The sequence below is a fragment of the Neopelma chrysocephalum genome, unplaced genomic scaffold (assembly GCF_003984885.1).
Source record: "Neopelma chrysocephalum unplaced genomic scaffold, ASM398488v2 Primary Assembly neopelma1_96738, whole genome shotgun sequence".
Taxonomy (NCBI): Eukaryota; Metazoa; Chordata; class Aves; order Passeriformes; family Pipridae; genus Neopelma; species Neopelma chrysocephalum.
Window position 1 is genome coordinate 842,471 of NW_020925382.1, and position 19,656 is coordinate 862,126.

The following is a 19,656-nucleotide window of genomic DNA, read 5'->3' on the forward strand; positions in this document are numbered from 1 at the left end:
TCCTTGAAAAGGCTGCTTGGTCGTTCAGGGTGCTGCCCCAAGAGACTGTCATCTCCGTCAGTCTCAAATGACCAATATCCTGAACCGCCTGCATGCAGGGTTGGGTCTGCGGCTCCCAGTGCACCTTTCACCTGCTGTTTCGACCCTTACCTGTCGCTGCAGGACTTTTTGCATGTGGGTAAAGCCTTCAAGCCTGCGCAATGGATTTTTTAGGTGAGATGCAGTATGCGCGGAACTGAACCCACCCTTTAATCCTAAGGTTCATCTGCCAGGATCGAGCAAGCTTGGACGGTGGCAGTGAGGTCCTCAGGACATAGGTTTGATTAGAGTAACCTTCTCTTAGATGGATGACCTTACAGGGCTAAGCGAGCTCCATCTGCCCGGGTTTGGGATGAGAGTTGTCCTTCTCCTAGGATGACTGCCAGAAGGCTAACGAGCTCATCCTGCCCAAGAATGTAGTGTATCTGGTCCTATGGTTTTGACCTGTCTGGCATGGGCGACCCTACCGAAGGCATGAACCATTGCCAGCATAGCTCGCAACCACATAGGGGTACAAAGGCTACGTACCTGTTAGAATGAGTTGGGCAAATCTTTCATTTCCTACTTTACTAACACCTATTTATATACCATCATAAGGAGATAACCAGGAACAGCCCTTTGTCCTGCCCACCCTTTCAGGATGTAACAGAGCAAAGCAAATATATCCAGAACATGCCGAACCTGGGCAGTGGCCGCAGGTGAGCCAAAAGTAAATAAGTAAATAGACAAACAAACAAACCAACCGACCAACCGTTCTGGCCCCTGTACCTATCCAAGGTTGGGGTGCCTTTCAAGGCCCCAGCCTGGCTGGGATCCCCATCAATCTAAAAGAACCCACTATCCACCCTGACGTTATCCTTCCCCCACTGTGTCACCACAAATTTCAGGCACATTGTTCACCTGTGACATTTCTTACGGGACAGCCCCGCTCTCCCACCCGCCAGTCAGAGGACAACCACGACCTGCTCAAAACCCTTCCCCTCTGCTCCCTTCCCCTTCCCTGCCCCCTCCCCCCCCAAACCTGGAACGGCAAACCTCTGTGTGCTCCAAAGCTGCCCTCTCCTCTTCCATGGGGGTGCAGTACCAGCCGGAAAGGCTCCCCCTCTCTCTTTCTCTCTCCTTACTCCTGCTGTAGCTGTGCCTGGGCTCCAAACCGCGTGCACGGAGCGCGCGGGGCGCGGGACCCCTGCAACGCGCGCAGAAGCTCCCAACCCGTGCGGGGTCCTGTGCCGCGGGCGCAGGGCTTCCGGCCAGCGCGGAGTCTTGCACGGCGCGTGCAGAGACTTCCGGCTGGCGCGGAGTCCCCCCCGCCCCCCCCCCCGCCCCCTCCCCCCCCCACCGGTGTGGGACCCCTTCAGCGCCCGCAGAAGCTCCCGACCCGTGCGGGGTCCTGCGTCGCGGGCGCAGGGCTTCCGGCCAGTGCGGAGTCTTGCGCGGCGCGCGCAGAGCACTTATATAATATTCTCATTGTATATCTCTGTTTTATACGTAAAAATATATTTTTGCTAGAACTTTGGCTGCTTGGGTTTTTTTTCTCCCCTCTCTGGGAAGGAGACCTTGTTGTCAAGTTTCGGAGACTTGGCAGGGAGCCAGCTCCAAACTTGCACAGTGGGACATCACATGTGCTAAACTGTGAGGAGCTGTTGACTCCCTCAAAGGCAGAGCGGCCCTGCACAGAGACCTAGAAAAATTAGAGGGCTGGGCAATCACCAACTGTATGAAGTTTAACAAGGGCAAGTGCTGGATTCTGCACCTGGAATGGGGCAACTGTGGATGTATGTACAGACTGGGGAATAAGATGCTGGAGAACAGTGCCGCAGAAAGGGATCTGAGGGTCCTGGTAGATGACAAGTTGAATATGAGTCAGCAGTGTGCCCTGGCAGTCAGGAGGCCAACTGTGTGCTGGGGTGCATCAAGCACAGCAACGCCAGGCAGTCGAGGGAGGTGATTGTCCCGCTCTACTCTGCACTGGTGTGGCCTCACCTTGAGTACTGTGTGCAATTTTGGGCACTACAATATAAGAAAGATATAAAGCTATTAGAGAGTATCTAAAGGAGGCCTACGAAGATGGTAAAGGGTCTAGAGGGGAAGCTATATGAGGAGTGACTGAGTGTAAGTGTAGAAAAATCTTCAGAAGAATTACTTGAGGAGGAAAGAGGTAATGTTCACTCAAGGAAGCTTCACTGCCTGGGAAAAAACATCTTCCCATGAATAGTTTTATGTGTTTTCTCTTCCTCCTGCCTGCCAGGAAGGTTGACTCCATGTTACAAGAAAAGATCCTGTGAGTCCTTGACATGCCAGGAGCAATTAGATAAAGCTGTATTTACTCTTAATTTTTTGAATTTGGAGCAATTTAATTGTAGCAGGGCAGGTTGTCATCATGGGACCCCCGCTTCATTGCATGAACAAAATCCGAAAGTATTGTACAAAAACCCACAGGAAAGTACTCAGTGGCAAGGTCCTGTCGAGTTGTTAGCATGGGGAAGATGGTACGCATGTTTTATCACCCACAGGACCCTGCTGGCTTCCAACACGTTTGGTGAAACCTAAACGTGGCTAAATGGACCCGACACACAATCTGATTCCACAAATGCAGAAATTGTCCCTCAAGACTCCCAGAAAGAGACCGATGAATGCTGAGCGGTGCAAGCCCTGCCTGGATGTCACATGGGGAAACCTGAAAAGATGGCAAAATTGGGTGGAATCCCTAGATCGAATCCTGTGTGTGCAGTCTCATTCATCCATCTCCAATAGGTCCTCTTCTTCTGGTCTTCTCAGTGGTGAGGGTTCCTACAGAAGAAGAGGACCCATGGGACACCACCGGGTTCCACGGAGTGGTGATACATTTTCTATTTAATCTTTCCCTGTCACTCTCTTTCCCCCCAGGAACACCTGGACTGGAACAAGATATCATTGTAGCCAAAGCAACCAAGGCCCAGAACCTTGGAGAAGTTCCAAAGACAATGTGTGCCCTGTGGAGGAGGAAGATGAGGAAAAAAAGAGTCTTGAGACCTCTGACTCAGTTCTGGGGAGGTGTGCTAGGGGGGTAGATCTGGGGAGGATCTGGGGACAGATAGTTCTCAGCTTGAATGGATTAGTAGTATAAAATTGTAGAACCCCTAGACACTTGTGTACACCTGTGGTGTATTGAATCACAGACTCAGGGGGGTGAAGAACTGAGACATTTTATTCAAAAGGTTGCAGCCTTTTATAACCAAACACAAATGGAGAAACATTCCTTATAAGGCAAAAACCATAACCGCAGCATCTGATTGGTTGCTAGCTGTTGCCTGGGGAGGTGGCAGGTTTTCAGAGCTGCAGGCTCATCCCTGTGATGAGTTGCTTAGTACTCTGTAAAGGTCTGTTTTTTTCCAGGCCTTCAGTCTGCCTATTCCCCACAATTCCCCCCTTTTTATTTTTTAAGGGCACTTGTTTAATTGTAAACATTATAAGTATTTCAATAAATATAGTATAAAAATATGAAAATATACATGTAAACCAATCCTAACTGCAACATATATTTAACTGACTATTTAACCCTCATCCCTTAAAGTGATCCCCAAAAAGATTTTGCCTTGCATCAGGCAAATAAAGAACCCAGCCATCCCAATGTCCCTTATTCCACCAAAGGATTTCTTGTTGTGCCTCGGTGCTTCAAGGATCTGTCATCTGTCATTTGTCAGCCAGTTCTCCAACCAGGAAGGTCCAGAATACCATAGCAGGAGAAAGGCTGCAATGTTATGTGGATGGCTGTGGCAATGCTGATTTGACCCATCTTGCAGGCACTCATCTTGGACCAGAACCTGTAGAAACACAAGCATACCCTCTTCCCCATGTTATGATGGTGTAATGGGTTTGTTACTCTCCCTGAGAAGGAAACAGAAATAGGATGGGTCATTTGATGTGTATTTTACCAATAAGATATTCCATATTATGTTACGTCAGCTCAGATATAAAAGACGGGAAGGAAGTAAGGGCTCGCTCTCTCTTCCAGGTAGCTGCACGGTGGTGGATGGGCTGCTTCTTCTTCGGAGGAAAATGCCTTTTGTGGGGAAGTAGTCTTTATTGTTAATTTCCCCTGTATATACATAGTGTTATAGTTTTTTTTCTTCTCTGTGTAAATATAAAACTGCCTTTCTTGGTAAATCCCGGGTTTTTACAGTTTTTTCTTCGTCTCCCCTTTTCCCTCGGAGGGGAGGGGGGAGAGATCTGTGCAGCTTCAGTGGACACCTGACTTTCAGCCAAAGTAAACTATCCCAGGACATCTGGTGCTGAAACCTGGGAACACTGCCAGGAAAAGTTGTTTATATAAACACTGCCTTACTTTTTGTTTTGCTAACTTGGAAACATAATAACATAAACATGGCTATTCGTCCAGTTCCAGTCTCTGTAACCTTACTTTTACCAACAGTCTTTTTGGGATGTGGAACTTATCCCCTAAAGGACCTCCAGGGGGATAAAATCAATTTTCTTTCCCTTCTTAATTTTGACGTAGAGGGCCTTGTAATGAAGGCACCAGCGATTTTTACTAATCCTTACTTAAGTTGCCTGGCCATGGTGCTGCTTATAACCAACATGATGAGAATGTTGTGGGGATTGGGGAATGTAGTATTGTCTTTGTTGCCTTGTTGTAGGACAAAACAAACTTTGAGAGAGAATTTACTGGGATGTGTTTCAAAGGGGCCAGTTCCTGGATGGCAGGGCATGTGGATGAATTTAGGCAGGTTCTTAGGGCGTTTAACATCCCCCGTTGTTTGGGACTTCACACCAGAACAAGTATTCAACCCCAACAAACTGACATGTCGTTTAATGGAAGGATGCCTTGCCTACCCCAATCAAAACCAGCAACTTCTTGCCCTGTACTGGGGCCTGGCCTGTGCTTATCGAGCTGCAGTTCAATACTCTAAAAAGACTATGACTGAGACAGGGACCCAAACTACGACATCTGAAGTCATTATTGCCCCTGTAGTGAAAAGGAAGACATGGATAAGGAGATCTACAGGACCTACAGGCCTACCTCCACAATTAGTAAGGGAGGAAGAAGGAGAAGGAACTACCCTGCCCACGCCTCCAAGAGAGGAATTAATGGAAGTAATAACAGGAGAAGAAGAGGAGGTGAGGCAAAGAGCCAGTTCACAAAGAGCCAGTTCATCAATAGAAGGTCGATCAATCAGAGAGGAAATTAGACAGGAAAGTAAAGTTACCTGATCCCTGAGCCCATCAGAACTTCGGGACTTGGGGGGAGATTACAGCCGCCAGCCTGGTGAACGAATTCTTACCTGGATGCTCCGATGCTGGGATAACGGGCCTAGAAGTCACTTGTTAGAAGGTCATGAAGCACAGCAACTAGGATCCATTGCTAGAGATCGTGGAATTGAGCAGGAAATTGGAAGGGAGAGATTTATTCGCAGTCTTTGGCTCTGGATCCTTTTCGGCGTGAGAGAAAGGTACCCATTCAAGGAAGATCTAATGAGCTCCCCAAGAAGATGGACTACTGCAGAGGAAGGCATCCAGTACCTGTGGGAATTGGCCATACTGGAAATGATTTACAGTGACCCAGACAATAACAACTTCCTAACTCCAGAGCTTGTACCTCGCACGCTGCCCATGTGGAGAAAAGTAATTCAAGGTGACCCTGCATCGTATGTTAATTGCTTGTTGACAATATACCATCCAAAGATGGATGAACCAACTGTGGACATGATGTGTGCCTGGATGTGGAGTATAGCAGAAGGTATGGAAGCCTCCTCACTCCCACGGGCCAGCAAGTTAGATTTCAGAGACAGCTCCGATCTCTACCACCAGTGCACCCACACTGGGGAGAGGATGGAGAGGCCTTACAAGTGCCCTGAATGTGAGAATCGCCGCAGAGACAGCCCAAGAGATCGGTCTCGACCTCCTTCTGTCCCACTCAGAAGGAAAGGAATCCCCAAGAGCAGACCGCATGGTGAGCTATGGTTCTTTCTGCGTGACCAAGGGGAAGACATGAAGAAGTGGGATGGTGAACCTACCTATAAACTTGAAGCCCAGGTACGAGAATTGAGAGGGAAGAAACCTAGTAAGAAGGCCATCCACGTACTTGATGCAGAGACCCTGAAAAGAGATCAGCAACCTTTGAGACGCAGGATCAATTCCTGTGATCCTGATGAGGGGACCTCTTATTGAGAAATGCAAAGATCAGACAGTGAATACTCTGATGAAGAACAATAGAGGGGCCTTGCCTTTGGCCAGGAGAAGGAAAGGGACAATAGGGTTTACTGGACTGTGTGGGTTCAATGACCTGGCACATCAGATCCGCAGAGATACAAAGCTTTAGTAGACACTGCCACACAGTGCACCTTGATGCCATCAGGGCATAAAAGCACAGAGCCCATCTGGATTTCTGGAGTGACAGGAGGATGTCAAGAATTATCAGTGCTACAGGCTGAAGTGAGTTTAACAGGGGACAAATGGGAAAAGTATCCCATTGTGACTGGTCCAGAGGCCCCTTGCATCCTTGGCATTGATTACCTCAAGAGAGGATAGTTCAAAAATCCAAAGGGGTATCGATGGGCTTTTGGTGTAGCCACAGTGGCTACAGAGAAATTTAAACAATTATCTACCCTGCCTGGCCTCTCAGAAGATCCTTCCATTGTGAGGTTGCTGCGAGTCAGGGATCAACAAGTGCCGACGGCCACTACAACAGTACATAGACGACAATACCGAACGAACCGAGATGCTGTGATCCCCATCCATAAGATGATCCGAGAGCTGGAGAGCCAAGGGGTGGTCAGTAAGACCCACTCACCCTTCAATAGCCCCATCTGGTCTGTACGTAAATCTGATGGAGGATGGAGACTGACTGTGGACTATCATGGCTTGAATGAAGTTACCCCGCTGTTGAGTGCCGCTGTGCCAGACATGTTGGAGCTCCAGTATGAACTGGAGTCCAAGGCAGTGAAAAGGTACACCACCACTGATATTGCAAATGCATTCTTCTCCATCCCCTTGGCAGCAGAGTGCAGGCCACAGTTCTCTTTCACGTGGAGGGGCGTGCAGTACACCTGGAACCGACTGCCCCAGGGGTGGAAACACAGTCCCACCATCTGCTGCAGACTGATCCAGGCTACACTAGAGAAGGGTGAGGCTCCAGAACACATACAATATATTGATGATATTATTGTATGAGGGGACACAGCAGAGGAAGTTTTTGAAAAAGGAAAAGAAATCATCCAAATTCTCCTCAACGATGGTTTTGCCATCAAAAAGAGTAAGGTCAAGGGACCTGCCAAAGAGATTCAATTCTTAGGAGTGAAATGGCAAGATGGACACCGTCAAATTCCAACAGAAGTCATCAACAAGATCATAGTGATGGCTCCACCAACTAACAAGAAAGAAACACAAGCTTTCCTGGGGACCATAGGTTTTTGGAGGATGCATATTCTGGAACACAGTCAAATTGTGAGCCCTCTTTACTTAGTGACCCGTAAGAAGAATGATTTCCAATGGGGTCCTGAACAACAGCAAGCCTTTAAACAGATTAAACAGGAGATTGCACATGACGTGGCCCTTGGACCAGTCAGGACAGAACCAAACGTGAAAAATGTACTTTATTCTGCAACCGGGGATAATGGTCCCTCCTGGAGCCTTTGGCAAAAGGTGCCTGGTGAGACCCGAGGCTGACCACTCGGTTTCTGGAGCCGAAGCTACAGAGGATCTGAAACCAACTACACCCCTAGGGAGAAGGAAATCCTAGCAGCTTATGAAGGAATACAAGCAGCCTCAGAGGTGATTGGCACGGAAGTACAGCTTCTCCTGGCACCCCGACTACCAGTGCTGAACTGGATGTTCAAGGGAAAGGTGCCCTCTACGCATCACGCCACTGATGCTACATGGAGTAAATGGATTGCTTTGATTACACAGCGTGCCTGAATCAGAAACTCGAATTGCCCTGGAATCCTAGAGATCATAATGAATTGGCCTGAAGGTGGAAACTTCAGTTTGACTGATGAGGAAGAAGAAGAAGAAGTGGATCGGGCTGAGGAAGCTCCACCATACAATCAGTTACCCAAATAAGAAACACGTTATGCCCTCTTCACTGATGGTTCTTGCCGTATTGTAGGGAAAAATCAGAAGTGGAAAGCAGCTGTCTGGAGTCCTACCCGACAAGTGACAGAAGCTGAATCGAGTGGAGAAGGTGAATCGAGTCAATTTGCAGAACTCAAAGCCGTTCAACTGGCTCTGGACATTGCCGAACGAGAGAAATGACCAAAGCTTTACCTCTACACCGACTCATGGATGATAGCCAATGCTCTGTGGGGGTGACTGGATCGGTGGAAGAAGATTAATTGGAAGCGTAGAGGAAAACCTGTTTGGGCTGCTGATTTATGGCAAGACATTGCCGCTCGAACTGAGAAGCTGACTGTGAGAGTTCGCCATGTAGATGCTCATGTACTCAAAAATCGAGCTAATGAGGAACATCACAACAACAAACAAGCAGACCAAGCTGCACAAGTCAAGGTGTCGCAAGTAGATCTAGACTGGCAGCATAAGGGAGAGTTGTTCCTAGCTCGATGGGCCCATGATGCTTCAGGTCATTAGGGCAGAGATCCCACCTATAGATGGGAGCGAGACTGAGGGGTGGATCTAACCATGGACACTATTTCCTAGGTTATCCATGATTGTGAGACGTGCTGCCATCAAACAAGCAAAAAGAGTGAAACCCCTATGGTATGGTGGACATTGGAATAAGTATAGATACAGGGAGGCTTGGCAGGTTGACTATATCACACTGCCACAGACTTGCCAAGGTAAGCGCTATGTGCTCACTATTGTAGAAGTAACCACTGGATGGTTAGAGACTTATCCGGTGCCTCATGCAACTGTCCGAAATACCATTCTGGGTCTTGAAATGCAAGTACTGTGGTGACGAGGTACCCCAGAGCAAACTGAGTCAGACAATGGGACTCATTTCAAAAACAGTTTAGTTACTACTTGGACCAGGGAACATGGCATTGAATGGGTATATCATATCCCATATCATGCACCAGTGCTAGGCAAAGGAGGGGATTTGCCATTTGGCTAGCCAATGCAAGGACACAATATAATAACTATGGCAACACAGAAACCAATGGTAGACAAGTGAGTTAACAACTTCAAAACCCCGGCACACCAGCCGCTGGAAAAGTTGAGCGATGTAATGGATTGTTGAAAACTACTTTGAAGACATTGAGTGGAGGGACTTTCAAAAACTGGGATCAGCACCTAGCAAAAGCTACTTGGTTAGTCAACATTAGAGGCTCCGTCAATCGAGCTGGCCCTGCCCAATCAGAACCCCTTCACACTGTGGATGGAGACAAAGTCCCAGTAATTCACTTGAGAGATATGTTAGGTAAAACAGTTTGGGTTAACCCTCCCTCGAGCAAAGGCAAACCCATTCATGGGATCGTCTTTACTCAAAAACCTGGATGTACTTGGTGGATAATGAGAGAAGATGGGGAGACCCAGTGTGTGCCTCAAGGAGATCTAACCTTGGGGAAAAACTAATTTGTATTCTGAGTTGTATGTTGCAGGGAAAGTCACTAGATGAGGAAGACCTGAACTAAGCCGATGCTGGTGCTCAATGATGAAACAACCATAGAAGACAAGACCTATATAAGCACGGGATATAGGCGAATATAGGATATGAGTGTGATGTAAAATAGTAGGGAAGTAGTCTTTATTATTAATTTTCCCTGTATATAGATAGTGCTTATAGTTTTTTCTTCTCTGTGTAAATATAAAACTGCCTTTCTTGGTAAATCCCGGGTTTTTACGTTTTTTTCTTCATCTCCCCTTTTCCCTCGGGGGGGGAGGGAGAGATCTGTGCAGCCTCGGTGGACACCTGGCGTTCAGCCAAACTAAACTCTCCCTGGACAGATGGGAAAAGGTCCTTTCCACTGGTCTGTTTGCAAGTTTTTAATTATAATTTGGGCTTTTCCCTGAGGTTTCACATCATTTGTGTTCGATTTAAAAATTTAATATATAGCAGGCTTTGGCAACACATTCCTGTGGTGTTAATCCCGTACTCCCCCTTTTTGTTTTTTAAGGACAGACCTTGAGGGTTAGTGTTGATAGAAGGTGCAGGCAAAATTTGTTGACAAACTGTTGTATAAGTGTGTTTTTATTTGAGGCATTATTGTTTGAATTCTCACACACACACATTTTTTCATTCGTGCAGGCGACCGCCCTTTCACACTCCATACATACATGTTCTGCATCCCTATTCTGTTTTTGCATTGCCTTCGCTGATTGGTTTTGGTGAAACTGTGTGTGACCTTAAGTGCTGTATGTTCTAATACTATAAGGGCAGAAGGGATCAAATATGTGTGTAAAAGATAACTAAAACAATTAGAAAACAAACATTATTTTAACAACAAAACAAAACGTAGTATTACGTTGTTACTCTAGAAGATTCTGTGCTGCAAACACAAAAAGCAGAGCATTTAGTGGTTTTTACTTTTACAGTCTAATTCTGTTGTTGCTTTATTAGACTGCACTGTTCGTATGGTTCTTTTCTGAGAGTTCTCATTTGTAGATATCACAGGAATCAGATAACGGTTCTTTCCATTTTTACTGAGATGGCTCGCTATCACTTATTCAGGCATGTGTCCAGTATTCTGGTTTTGTGGAGATAAACTCAGACACTCCCAATCAATAACAATGTAAATTTATACAGTGACTGATCTCAGAGGGTGACAATGTAAAGGCAACTTTAAGGGCTTTAGATAACAAAAGGGAACTCGATTTATTTATTTATTTACTTGAGAATCTTTGGTTTTTAGGCAGCAGGTTTAGCTTTAATTGGTTCCTTAATTTTCCTTGAGGAAGGTAGTCTTTTTTGCTTTCCCAAAAGGTTTCGGGCTTTTGCCTGCTGCTTTTTTACCCCCCCCATAAGAGTGTTAGAAGTAACCACAGATATCCTAAAACAGAAAACATCCCTCCCCCACAATGGTAGAAGCAAGCAGCTGATAAGAGAGCTAAGTTGAGTGATGGGAGAGATTTTAGTTTGCTGTGCTTCACTTCTCCTCCCCCATATCTTGTAAGGTAGGGAGATTCAAAGCGAGGGAGGAGAGGTTTGGATTTTCTGTGCCCCCCCCCTTCAGACTGCAAGGCAAGAGAATTTCTTTCCCCAAACAGAGAGTAAGTAGGAAAGTTTTGCTTTTCCCCACCCCAGGACAGGGACAGGAGACAAAAGGATTTATCTCCACTCAGTTAATAAGCAACAAACGATTTCTTTTGTATGAACACACCTTATCTCTTCTTTTGCAAAGGCAGAGTTTCCCAAGAGGGTTTTTTACCTTTTTTTTTTCTCTTTTCTTTTCTCCTGGCAGAGACTGTTTTTGTCAGGGGTTTGTTTTCTTTTTTTTTTTTTTTGCTTTATAAGATATCTTGGCAAAAGGTGTTTACAGGAGTAAGATACAACCAAGAACATGGCATTTCACCAAAACTTCAGCACATAAACCTATTCCACAGGATAGGTGGCATGGCAGCAGCTGCTGCTGCTGCAGGGACACCAGGTAGTTCCACTGCTGCTGCTGCTGCATGGACACCTGGTAGTTCCACTTCTACTGGAGCTGCCTTTGCAGCCTCTCCACCTACCGTTGCTCCTCCAGCTGCTTGCACTTGTACTCCTGCTCCTGCTGCTTCTGCAGCTCCTCTCCAGAGGTGGCATGAGCGTGCAGAGCCTCCCACAACAGGAGGTGTTCTAAATATTCTTCCTCTACTGTCCTCCTGTATTTTTTAAGGATTTTAGCAAAGGCTTTCGAGACTGCCTTTTGCTGTTTAGTTAAGGGAATTCCCATTTTGTTCTCGGCTGCTTACCTTATCGTCCAGCGTAAGGTAATTAAGAGCTCTTTTTCGTCACTTCCTTCCAGCGAATTTTTCCTTATGTTCAGCTGAGCTACACCACGATAGTAGGTTCTTTTAGATTGATGGGGGTCCCGGCCAGGCTGGGGCCTTGAAAGGCACCCCAGCCTTGGATAGGTACGGGGGCCAGAACGGTTGGTCGGTTGGTTCGTTTGTTTGTCTATTTATTTATTTGTTTTTGACTCACCTGCGGCTACTGCCCAGGTTCGGCATGTTCTGGATATATTTGCTTTGCTCTGTTACATCCTGAAAGGGTAGGCAGGACAAAGGGCTGTTCCTGGGTATCTCCTTATGGTTGTATATAAATAGGTGGGTAAAGTAGGAAATGAAAGACTTGCCCAAACCGTTCTAACAGGAAAGTAACCTGTGTGCCCCTATGCGGTTGCGAGCTATGCTGGCGATGGTACATGCCTTCGGTAGGGTTGCCCATGCCAGACAGGCCAAAACCATAGGACCAGATACACTACATTCTTGGGCAGGATGAGCTCATTAGCCTTCTGGCAGTCATCCTAGGAGAAGGACAACTCTAATTCCAAACCCAGGCAGATGGAGCTCGCTTAGTCCCATAAGGCCATCCATCTAAGAGAAGGTTACTCTAATCAAACCTACGTCCTGAGGACCTCACTGCCACCATCCAAGCTCGCTCGGCCCTGGCAGATGAACCTCAGGATTAAAGGGTGGGTTCAGTTCCGCGCATACTGCATCTCACCTAAAAATCCATTGCGCAGGCTTGAAGGCTTTACCCACATGCAAAAAGTCCTGTAGCGACGGGCAAGGGTCGAAACAGCAGGTGAAAGGTGCACTGGAAGCTGCAGACCCAACCCTGCATGCAGGCAGTTCAGGATATTGGTCATTTGAGACTGACGGAGATGACAGTCTCTTGGGTCAGCACCCTGAACAACCAAGCAGCCTTTTCAAGGACAGCACTGCTTGCTCCACTCGGAGAGGGGCCTAGAAAAGGTGGCCTAAACAAAGTTCATCTCCACCTTCACCCGGTTGGTTAACCGCAGACCAACGGGCATCTTCCAATGCGGTCGCACAAAGAGCAAAAGACAAAGGCATGCACCTGCCTCCAAAGGTGTACCTAAATTAACTCTAGCATGTTGGAACATCAGAACCATGCTCGATTCTGCGAACAGCGGACGTCCTGAGCAACGTTCTGCCCTAATTGCCCATGAACTGGCTTGTCTCAGCATCGACATTGCTGTTCTCAGTGAAGTTCGCCTTCACGAGGAAGGCAGCCTCAGAGAACATGGTGCCGGTTACACACTCTTTTGGTCAGGTAAGTCCAGAACCAAAAAACATCTCTCAGGTGTCGACTTCATGATCAAAAACTCTATTCTTCCCAAACTCGAAAATCTGCCAACAGGTCACTCTGACCGCATTATCGCCCTACGCCTTCCACTCCACAACAACCAACACATTGTCCTCTTTAGTATATATGCCCCAACTCTCCAAGCTGACCCTGCTGAAAAAGATAAATTTTACGCTGACCTGTGCCGTCTTACCCAAAAGGTGTCTGCAGGTGATAAGATCATTATCCTTGGTGATTTCAACGCCAGAGTAGGTAAGAATTTTGAAGCATGGAAAGGCATATTAGGCAAGCATGGTGTTGGAAACTGCAACGATAATGGTCGACTTCTGCTAGAATTCTGCGCGGAGCAACAGTTTACCATCACCAACACTATCTTTCAGCAGAAAAATAGTCTGAAGACAATCTGGATGCACCCCAGATCTAAGCATTGGCACCTCATCGATTATGTCTTGGTGCGACGGAGAGATATCCATGATGTCCCCCATATCCGCGTGATGCCCAGCGCAGAATGCCAAACAGACCATCAGCTTGTGCGCTGTAAACTCAACATCAATCTCTCATTCAAACCTAAAAGGGGCGGTATCCCAAGGAGAAGACTCCAAGTTAACGATCTCCAATCAGCCGCGGCAAGAGAGAGATTCCAGGCTAACCTTCAAACTCGGCTCGAAAACCATTCCACAGATTCTGCAGATTCCTCCCCTGAATCAATTTGGCACCATATTAAAAACAGCATCCTGCAACCCTCCGAAGAATCCTTAGGGTTCTCCCTCAAGAAGAACAAGGACTGGTTTGATGAAAACAATCAAGAAATCCAGGAATTGTTGAGGAAGAAGAGAACTGCCCACCAAGCACACCTTGCACTGCCATCCTGTCACGCAAGAAAAATAGCCTTTCGTCTTGCATGCAGCAAGCTCCAACAGAAACTCCGTGACATCCAGAACAAGTGGTGGATGGATCTAGCTGCAAAAACTCAACTATGCACAGAAGCAGGTGATCACAAAGGATTCTACGAGGCCCTGAAAACAGCATACGGGCCTACATACCAGGTACAAAACCCTCTACTCAGCGCTGATGGGCAAACGCTTCTGACAGATAAAACATCCATTCTGAATAGATGGTCTGAACACATTCAGACTCTTTTCAGTACCAACCGTGTAGTCCAAGACTCAGCAATTCAGTCCATCACACAACAACCAGTAAAGTATGAATTGGATACTGCCCCCACTTTAGGAGAAACCCTCACTGCCATACAGCAGGTGAAAATCGGCAAGGTAGCTGGGGTTGATGGAATTCCACCTGAAGTCTGGAAACATGGGGGCCTTGCACTCCATGGCAAATTTCACTAGTTTGTGGTGCACTGTTGGGAAGTAGGCGAACTACCTTCAGACCTTCGTGATGCAGTCATCATCACTTTGTATAAGAAGAAAGGAATTAAATCAGATTGCTCAATTTACCATTGTATTACTCTGCTCTCTATTGCTGGCAAAATCCTGGCAAGAATACTCTTGAACAGACTAATACTCGCTATAGCAGAAGAAATTCTACCTGAAAGTCAGTGCGGTTTCAGAGCCAACAGGAGTACCACAGACATGGTATTTGTTCTCAGACAACTGCAAGAGAAGTGTAGGGAACAGAATAAAGGTCTCTATGTAACCTTTGTCAACCTCACCAAGGCTTTCCATACTGTGAGCAGAAAAGGTCTTTGGCAGATTTTGGAACGTTTAGGCTGTCCCCCCAAATTCCTTAAAATGATCATCTCACTCCACGAGGATCAGCACGGCCAAGTCAGATACGGCAACACACTTTCTGAGCCCTTTCTAACAAAGAATGGCGTGAAACAAGGCTGCGTTCTCGCTCCTACCCTCTTCACAGTCTTTTTCAGCATGATGTTCCAAAGGACCACGGCAGACCTCGATGATCAGGACGGTATCTACATTCGATATCGTACTGATGGAAGCCTATTCAACCTAAGGCGACTGAAGGCCCACACCAAGACCTTATACCACCTTGTCCGGGAGCTGCTTTATGCTGATGATGCCGCCCTTGTTGCCCACACAGAAGCAGCCCTGCAGCGTTTAACATCCTGCTTTGCAGACTCTGCTGAGCTCTTTGGGCTGGAAGTCATCTTAAAGAAGACAGAAGTTCTCCATCAAGCTGCACCTCAGGAAGTCCCCCATCATCCCCACATCACCATTGGCCAATCAGAACTCAAAGCAGTCCAGCAGTTCAATTACCTCGGCAGCCTCATCTCCTCAGATGGTAAGATTGATGGAGAGATAGACAACAGGTTAGCAAAGGTGTATAGTGCCTTCGGAAAGCTTCATAAAAGAGTTTGGCGAAATAAACACCTGAAGAAAAGTACAAAGATCAGTGTTTACAGAGCCATAGTGCTGTCTACTCTCTTATATGGATCTGAATCATGGGTCATCTACCACCACCACCTGCATCTCCTAGAACGCTTCCATCAACGCTGCCTCCGTACAATCCTAAACATCCACTGATCAGATTATGTGACCAATACATCAGTTCTGGAACAAGCAGCAGTCACAAGTATTGAGGCCATGTTGCTGAGAACACAGCTGCGTTGGGCAGGGCACGTCTCCAGGATGAAGGACCACCGCCTTCCTAAGATCCTGCTTTATGGTGAACTTGCCACCGTATGCCGCATGAGAGGAGCCCCAAAGAAAAGATACAAGGACTCCCTGAAACAACATCTCAGCCTTGGCCATATTGACCACCATAACTGGTCTACTCTGGCCTCCAATCGGGAGGCCTGGAGACACACCATCAATAACGCTGCTAATGCCTTTGAGAAAGCACGCAGGATCACCCTTGAGGAGAAAAGACAATGCAGAAAGAATCGTGCCTTGCAGAATTTACCATCTAAGGAGTCTTTCTGTTGTGCCTTTTGCAACCGGTCATGCCTATCTCGTATTGGCCTTTTTAGCCACCAACGTGCTTGCAACAAGCGTGGGTAAAGCCCTTCCCAAATCTTCGTTCGCGAAACCTAGCCATGCAGCTTTTATAACCAAACACAAACGGAGAAACTTTCCTTATAAGGCAAAAACCGTAACCGCAGCATCTGATTGGCTGCTAGTTGTCACCTGGAGAGGTGGTAGGTTTTCAGAGCTGCAGACTCATCCCTGTGATGAGTTGCTTAATACTCTGCAAAGGTCTGGTTTTTTTCAGGCCTTCAACCTGCCTATTCCCCACATGCACCTGTGTATTGTGTGCACCTGAAGGCCTTCATTAAAGAGCTGCTCTCTATCTTATTATACTAATATTGTTTGGAGAGTTTTTTCCTCCCATTTTAGGCATCAGTTCCTTCTGTATGAACTTTTGGAGAAAATGACTGTCCTGGGCAGCCAATGTACAGAGAGTGTTTTGTTGTCCTTCCTTAGAAAATTTCTCAATCGCCCTTCAACCCCTAGGGTGGACGTAGCAGGAGAAAATTGGAACAATAAGCAATTGGTTACTCAGAAATCTGAAGATGAAATAATGCTATCTTTACAAGATTTGGTGAAAGAATTGTGTTTTCAGTTAAATGAGGAACAGGAAAAAAGGCTGCAGGCAGAGGCATTGCTTGCTGCCAAGCATGATCATGTCCAAAAGCTTCAAGCCGAGCTTTGCAATGTGCACAAGAGAGAGAGAATCTTATGGGAAGAATTGCAGGATGTAGAACCTGTAACATTCTCTGAAACGTGGTCTTGTAACTCAAACTTACTGTGTTCAGTGGAGGACTTGAGAGACCGTAAATGATTCTGTTCTGATAAAGAGCAAAACGTAACATTTGCATTGATATCTGATGATGAGAAAGTAGCATGTCGACCCTTAATTAAAACTGAAACCATAAATGATTGCCAGGGTCAGCAAACTGCTACTAAAACGGCTACTGAGATATCAAAGTCTGGCCATAAATCAGGTGAGATTGAAATTCAGTCAATATTAATGCAGTGGGATGCCGAGAAGCTGGAAGCACTTCCCAGATGGCAAAAAGTTAAAATCACTGGAGTAAATGGAGCAAGTGTAGTCTAGTGAACTGATAAAGTTAATTCATGCTCCATGAGAAGTAAAAACCTGTTAAAAACCCTGAAAGAAACCCAACCCAAGCAGCTAAAGCACTCTGTAATTCACAAGCTGCAGCACTTGTGGAATTTTTACACGCAGTCTCACTCCCTCCAACATGAAATGAATAGGAGGAGACCCCCCTGATAAGACTGGACAAGCAACAATAACAGAGCAGTAAGCACTTCATGAAATAGAAGTTAAAACTCCACCTGAAAGATATCAAGTTCATGCAGTTAAACAACTTGATTCACTAAGGAGTAACTTGCCAGGGAAGTTTGTGTTGTTTTCTTTTTCTAGGAATGCCAGCACCCCCCCACTGAAGATCAAGGGAACCAGTTTGGACTGGGGAAACTCCCATTGGATTTACATGAGAAGGCTTACAGAAGGCTATGGAGATGTAATAATCATTTTTCCCTTAGGCCCTTTTACCTTTGTGGTAGACACAGGACCATCAAATCAACACTCGATGGATTGGTCCTTTTTTTTTCTCATGATTAGTTTATAGGTAGGCTGAATTTTCACTTATCTTTTTATAGGAACCTGCCAACAGAGGAGATGGAGCTGTGTGGGAACCAATGAAACTTCTAACTGTCCCCATAATTGCTTGTATTATCAGTTTAATAATGTTTGTGATTTGTTTGTGTTTTCATCACAAGTGACTTGTTGGGAGACCAAATATAAGACAAACCATTTTATGTATTGTTAATTTTGCTAAAATCATTTTGTCTTTTTACTAAAAAAAGAATGACATGGAAAAAGCTTTTACTTTTATCTTATGGATATATGATTTTGTTTCAACCAATTGAGAATTAAAAAAAATCAACCAAATTTAACTTGAGAGTTGGTACAAGAATTTATGCATATTTGAAATCATGCAAATATATATTAACTTTCCCAGTTCTTCCTCAGAAGGCTTTGAATTTATTATGATGATTTGGCTAAATATTTCAGAGATATTGACAAGTGAACTAAATGATTTTAACAAAACAAGAGAAATATTACATGAAAAATGGTTGAGTCCCCCTTCCTATACCAGAAGGAGTTGCATCTATGGACTGCAAATGGGACAGAGATAAAATACTGGAAAACCTTTACCAGCTCTCAAGACCTGCAACCATTTTTGGAAATACTTGTAGTTCTCACTTGAACATATTTGATGTACTATTAAGTTTCCTACCATGTGTCCTAAGATGGTTTTTAACTTTACATCACTTCTTTTATCTATGTTAATCTATATGGTAACTATAGTACATTCTGCACCACACACACTTCTCAGTTGTGGGTGCAACTTAGTGTAACAGTAATTGTAAAGGAATGTGATGAAGGTAATTTGCCCAGAAAAAAAACAAAACAGAAAAAGCAACCTGGGATAATACAACTAAATTTGAAAGTGAATTAATTTTACTTATAACCCCACCAACAGTAAAGCCACAGTTTTTGCTTTGTATATGTGTCTGTATGAAAACCTTTTTCATGATAACTTTTTTTGTATTTTGTATAAAAACTTTGTACACTAAAAATTGCACTTGGACTTGCAAGACAAGCAGTTATACTGCAGCGCTTAGATTAGCTTGAGGATGTTCCTAACTAAGCATGCTAATCTAAAAATGTGGGACAGTACTCCCATCCATTTGCCCGAATCATGTCTTTGATTTTTTACTTGCAGGAAAGAACTTAGTTCTCCTGGACAAAGCCAAGAATGGATCAGTAATATATGTGCCCCAGATTATTATACAGTGCGGTAAAAGATAGCTTTGGAATTTAAGATAATTTTTACTCCTTACATAGTTATCGGGCAGTACCAATGGGCTTGGAAAATATTACGCGGCAGGTACATGCCCTCAGTAATTGGACCAGGTATGCATTTGGAGAGCTTAACTTGCAAGTCCAACAAGTGTCAAAAATGACTTCACAAAATTTCTTAGCATTTGATATGTTATTGTTGAAAGAACAAGGTGTGTGTGGAACGTTAAATCTTACTGAAACTGAATGTTGTATTACCATTCACAGTGCAACAGCATCAATTGAAGAAGCCTAAGCCAAAATGAAGAAAATTGTGAATCAAACATCAGAACTTTTCCAATTATTTCAACCCCAGTTTCTGGCTGATGTCCATACTCCACTCCTTGGGACTCACGGGGTGGGGGTAGTGGCTAATGAGGATTGGGTTGATGACTGCAATTGGGTTTACATTCTTGATGATTGGGATAGCTATTGTATGCTGTATGATTACTCATATTATTACTTCTGCTGCTTCTGTCTTTTCTCCTCTATCTGCTATGTACGTATCACCCCCGTGGACAACTCGTGAACTAAGGTCCCTAGGAAAAAACAGTTGTTATAATGTT

At 45.3% G+C, this 19,656-nt stretch overlaps 1 long non-coding RNA gene across 1 annotated transcript in view; it reads right to left on the reverse strand.

Moving 5' to 3' along the window:
* The window catches only part of LOC113981737, a 27,815-nt gene extending 9,332 nt beyond the window's left edge, over positions 1 to 18,483 (reverse strand). Inside the window, exons 1-3 of the long non-coding RNA XR_003538514.1 lie at positions 18,471 to 18,483; positions 14,368 to 14,376; positions 13,070 to 13,072 (exon numbers count right to left, since the gene is read on the reverse strand). This is a non-coding gene — a long non-coding RNA (uncharacterized LOC113981737). The remainder of the gene's footprint in view (positions 1 to 13,069; positions 13,073 to 14,367; positions 14,377 to 18,470) is intronic.
* Between the last annotated feature and the right edge of the window lie 1,173 nt (positions 18,484 to 19,656).